Source organism: Taudactylus pleione, unplaced genomic scaffold (assembly GCF_031769625.1).
Source record: "Taudactylus pleione unplaced genomic scaffold, aTauple2 ptg000245l, whole genome shotgun sequence".
In the NCBI taxonomy this organism is placed as follows: domain Eukaryota; kingdom Metazoa; phylum Chordata; class Amphibia; order Anura; family Myobatrachidae; genus Taudactylus; species Taudactylus pleione.
This window is the reverse complement of record NW_028284647.1, coordinates 3,646,880-3,652,879: the sequence shown is the minus strand read 5'-3', so window position 1 is coordinate 3,652,879 and position 6,000 is coordinate 3,646,880.

Below are 6,000 nucleotides of genomic sequence, written 5' to 3'. Positions count from 1 at the left end.
CTGCATGTTTTCCTGTCTGTTCTATTTATTATTTGTACTCATATCTGCGTGTGCATGTTTTCCTGTCTGTTCTATTTATTATTTGTACTCATATCTGCGTGTGCATGTTTTCCTGTCTGTTCTATTTATTATTTGTACTCATATCTGCGTGTGCATGTTTTCCTGTCTGTTCTATTTATTATTTGTACTCATATCTGCGTCTGCATGTTTTCCTGTCTGTTCTATTTATTATTTGTACTCATATCTGCGTCTGCATGTTTTCCTGTCTGTTCTATTTATTATTTGTACTCATATCTGCGTGTGCATGTTTTCCTGTCAGTTCTATTTATTATTTGTACTCATATCTGCGTGTGCATGTTTTCCCTCTTTTTATGAATTTTTAATTCTACTGCTATTTTTTTTGGTTTTATTTCTTTTTTCTTTTTTATTTTTTGTTTGTTTGCCCGGATTTGTCCATAAACTAAACGCAATTTATTTGACATATTTTAGGGGGACAGCCAAGACTCCGCCGTCAACGTTGGCGTTCCCGCCCACTCTCCCCAACCCCCAGCCAACACTCCACCCCAAATCTTTCGCCTATTCCCCACTCCTCCCCATCCTTCCCAGACCCTCTCCCGGAAATGTCGGGCCTCCTTCCCCTCCGTCCCACTTCCCCCTCTCCTCCACCCACCCCTCTTCCAATTACCCCCTCCCCGGAGTCCAGCATAACTCCGCCCCATTCTTTGGGGAATGACGGATCCTCCGAGGAGGATCATGGAGGTTTTGCCGGAGCTCCCGATTTGTTTCCCGGTATGTTTTTTATTATTTTTTTTAAAAGCACAAACTGTTTGTATGTAATCATGTGTCGTGCCTTTCTTCGTGTTTTTGTGGCTTGACTTTTGTTGATTGTGAAGGTTTGCCTTTACCTCTTCCTGGTGATTTAAGCATACACATATCATACCTGTGGGAATTTGTACCTAGGCCTTGTATTTTTGCCAGCCCACCCTTTTTATTTATGTTTTTGGGTTTAGGAGTGATTTTTTTTTTTTTTTATGTTTTTCTGTGGAGTCCCTATTGTTGTATTAACCCACACACTTTTCTCACCCACAGAGGAACAGAGGCGTCGGCAAGAGGTGGCGGATGTTGTGGGGCAGATGCGCCACCATGTAATCGGCCTTCTGGTGGCCCTCGACCGGCTGTCTGGCCTCCTTCGGCATTAGTTTTTTTTTTTTTGTTGTATTTGCCAAATAAATTTTTAAAGACAAATATACGTTGTGGCTCATTTTTAAAAACCAAAACCAAGATAGTTTAGCCTGACATAAGTTCCTGCAAGGATTTCCCTTTTTTAAAAGTTAGATTGTGTTTTGTCTTTGTATGTCAAACAGACACCAGAAACACATAACAGTAACAATGTAATTTCCCTTTTTGGGTGTAGTGTCAATTTCAGATTTCTACATTTTCCAGGTTCCTACTTGGTGCGCAAGCTGCTTAGGCCAATCTTACAAATCCCAAGGTTGGGCCAGGCTTCCTTTTGGTGTGGATTGGAAAGCTGAAAACATATTTCAGTTTTGCTCAACTGGCGTCAGTACTGGTTTACCCCTTAGTCAAATGTAACTTGTGTTAACCTGATTACACTTGCTGTTAACGTCCCAAAAAAGGAAGACCATTTCACTCTTCAAACATTTATTCACCACATAACAGAGAAAACAAAGTGGTCACTCCCAAAAAAAATACACAGTGATAAATTCAAATACAACACATACCAAGAAAAAAATAAATAAAAACACAAAATCAAGAACTGGTTGACGAAGGACCATGCCAACATGATTCCACAAACATGGCGTTGCGATATGGGTTCCAAAATATATGCCCAAAAGGACCAGATCCAGGTTTGGTAAGGGTAGCAGGAAGTAGTGAGCGTTGGAGTGCCAAAGATTATGTGAACAAACAGAAGATGGTGAGAAAATTATAAAAAAATTAGATGTTTGCCAAAAAAAACAAACACATTAGGTATAAACACTGGAGTTTTGAACAAACTTACCTAAAAAATCTGGCCACCACATCATCGCGTATGGCCCCCCCACATACTGACCTTCGACCAACCTCGGGGGGGCCATCCTCAGGTAAGGCATCCTCTGGCTGCATTGGGACACCACTCCTTATGGCAATGTTGTGAAATATCCCACACAGGACCACAATTTTCGACACCATATCCGGCACATACATGAGCTCGCCACCAGAGCGGTGGAGGCATCTGAATCGGCCTTTTAAAAGGCCGATACAGCGCTCCACCACTTGCCTGGTGGCTGTAAGTGCGGAATTATACGCACTTTGTGGCCCTGGTGTGGGAGCCAAATAAGGAGTGAGCAGCCAGGACATGCAAGGGTATCCACTGTCTCCTGTGAACAAAAATAGACCACATCAGGAACACTGTGTATCAAGCTTAACATTGTTATGTACTAAAGGTCTCCACTTACCCAGAAGCCACGCATCACCAGCTTGTAGGTTGGTTAATTTCTGCCATATCCCTGATTGCCGGATGACGAAGGAGTCATGTGCACTTCCTGGTAATTTAGCATTCAGGGACAGGATCTGGAGGGAGGCATCACATACCACCATTACATTCAGGGAGTGATAGTGTTTCCTGTTTCTAAATATTGCCTCCAGCCGTGCTGGAGGCTGAAGTGGTATGTGAGTACCATCCACAACCCCTATGATGTGTGGGAAGCCAGCTATTTGGTAAAAATTGGCCTTGGCCACACTAAGGGCACCCATATCCAAAGGCATTTTAATAAAATGATGGAGGTGCTTGAAAAGTGCCTCCATCACTGCCCTCAGGATCCGGGAAAAGGAGGATTGGGAGATGCCCGCCACTATTCCCACCGTTGTTTGAAACGATCCTGAGGCACAGAAATGTAACACCGCCATAAATTGCGTCAGTGGTGGTATTGCTGTTGGACTGTCAATTTGCCGCTCAAGATCACTTTCTATTAATGAGAGAGTGTCTATGATGATTTTGGGAGGTAGACGGTAGCGTCTTAAAACCTCATCATCGGGCATTCCAAAAAGGGTGACACGTGTTCGAAATATCTGGGGCCTTGCATGCCTACGATGCCTACGCCTGGGACGAGTTTGAGGTTGGTCGTCTTCCGGGAGCAGGGCCAGAACAATTCGCCCCAGATCTACCTGAAATTCAAAGTTTACAATGTAAGGCTTTTGACCCACCCCAAAAGTAAGAAAAAACAACTTAGCTTTCTGATACCATCCATAGCTGCTTACATGCCGGGGTATTGTCATGATACGTATAAACTGTAAAAAAGGCAACAATGAGACTTCAAAAATTTAGAGGGTGTTTTTTTTGTTTAAAAATTGTTGCAAGCCAACACAGAAAATAGCGGAAAAACACATTTGGCCATCGATGAAAACTACATTGCACACCGTACGTCAAATAGGGTTCAAATGGACCCAAAAAATGGAAAAGGGAAAAGCAAAACTGGATTATATGATGAATAAGCCGTCAAAAATGCGGTAAATTATTCGCAAATGCAAGTCACTACACCAACAGTCAAAAATGCGGTAAATTATTCGCAAATGCAAGTCACTACACCAACAGTCAAAAATGCGGTAAATTATTCGCAAATGCAAGTCACTACACCAACAGTCAAAAATGCGGTAAATTATTCGCAAATGCAAGTCACTACACCAACAGTCAAAAATGCGGTAAATTATTCGCAAATGCAAGTCACTACACCAACAGTCAAAAATGCGGTAAATTATTCGCAAATGCAAGTCACTCCACCAACAGTCAAAAATGCAGTAATTCATTCGCAAATGCAAGACAAAAAATGGACTTACCCAACTCGAATATATAAGATGTCGTCAAAAAACTTCTTTGGGTCCGAAAACAAAAAAAAACTAAAAAAGATGAAATGAGTGTTAAACAAATTAACTAACCACAAAACAGAAGAATACACCAATTGGCCACAAATTTGAATGCACAAAACTTACCAAATCAGGAAAGGATGTTGATAAAATGAAAAAAATGCGAACGGAAAAACCAAAGAAATGTAGCAAAAACAAACAAAAAAACAACTCTCCAAAATCCTCCAAACGCAACCAACCAACCAAATCCAAACCACTTAACCAACAACACTCCAACAACCCCACCTCGAATCCACACACACCAAGCCATAAATAGTGTTTATTTTCCCGCACAAATTAAGGATGAATCATAGGGACGCACAATCAATGATGCGGCCGCAAACTAACGACGCATGTATAAATACGTCACGAAATCACATAGAATATCTGGATGATTTCATGCTGGAAGCAGAGACATGGCTTCAAACCAGGGAAACAATGGTCAAAATTGCGGCGGTAAGGCCTTCATGCATTTTGTGTCAATGAGTATTTTAAAACATAATATTGTGCAAGTTGTGAAGTGGCTAAATCTGCATATTTACCCAAATAGGTGAGGAGGATGACATGGAAGAGACTGCTGGCCCCAGTCAACCCGCCAAAGCTGCAAAAAAAAAAAGGCAGCCACATTTCACAAGCAAGGAGATGGAGGTTTTGATCCAGAAGTGCGTTGACATCCTGCCCCAGGCAGCCAGGAATATGAGCCAAAGCCAGAAGTGGAGAATGTGGGAGGAGGTCGCCGTTGCTGTCAATAGGGTGGGTGATTATGTCCGTCTAGCCCGGGATGTCAAACAGCGGTAAGTAAACACTTTCCCATCCTATAAACAAACCCCATTGTAAAAAAAAGGATAATGGTTCCAAATTCATTCCACAGATGGGCAGACTTCAAATATCGTCTAAAACAAAAACTTGCCGACAGGGCTAGGCATGCAAGGGGGACAGGTGGGGGTCCCACCCCTGTGTCATTGGAGTTGACAGACTTAGAAGAGATGGCACAGGGGTGTGTGCAGGCTGTGGAGGTGTTTGGCGTGTCCAACATGGATACGGACATGCCAGACTTTGCGGCTCCTCATGTTGGGCAAGGTAAGTCTTGTGATGTCACCAACTCTGAAATGCTATTGTGCCAATATGTAGATTCTAATGTGAGTCTTTTCTCCAATTTCCTAACAGAGACAGAGGCGGATGAGTCTGCTCCAGAGGGGAGCCTTGGCCGCAGAATTTCTGCTGACTCTGCAGGGGAGGAACCAGTACATCCGGCTGAGGACCCTGCAGAAGCCAGTCCAGGGCGTGCCCCCTCGCAGGCAGTGGGCCTCCTCACAGAACTCAATTTTAAATCGGATTGCCATACGGAGATTCTGCAGAGGATGGACGCCAGTCTGATACGGGTGGCTGAGGCCCTGGAGCAAAATGCTGCGGCCAACGTGACCATTGCTCAGGCCCTGGCGGAAAATACCAGGGCCAACATCCGCATCGCCGATGCCCTGGAGCAGCTCGTTCGCCAGCACATGGTGGAGCCGACCTCCCTTCCTGCCGGAACATCCAGATCCTCTACCTCTGGCACAACATCAGGCAATCCTCCAAATGTGCCTAGCCCTGTGCCTAGTCCAGAGGCCACAACATCTGCCTCTGGACAGGCCAGCCCGATGGCATCCCGGACCCGGTCTGGCGCCCACCCTCACCCAGCCAAACGGGCGAGAAAACGGTGACAGCAATGGCGACTTTTCCCACTTTCCTTCTGTGCTTGGCTCATATTCCTTTCTGGTCAAAACTTCCCTCTCCTTTCTTGTGAAATGTTTTTAAATTTTGTATTTACGCTTATGTTAGTAGTTATGTTTTTTTTTTTTTTTGATCAAATATCTTGGCCACAAAAAAAGGCAATACAATATTATGCCAATTTGTTTGTGTGTAAACAATAAATTAAAAACAAAACACTGACATTGTATTGTGACATTATTGTACAAATGGGTTACATTTAATCCTGGCCTTAAACGCAAAAACTGACCCTCTTTTTTTAAAAAAAAGGCCTCTTTAAGGAACGTTTAAAAAAACACATAGCGATGCAAATTCCACAGTAAACAAAAAAAAAGGGGAGCTAATTAAAAG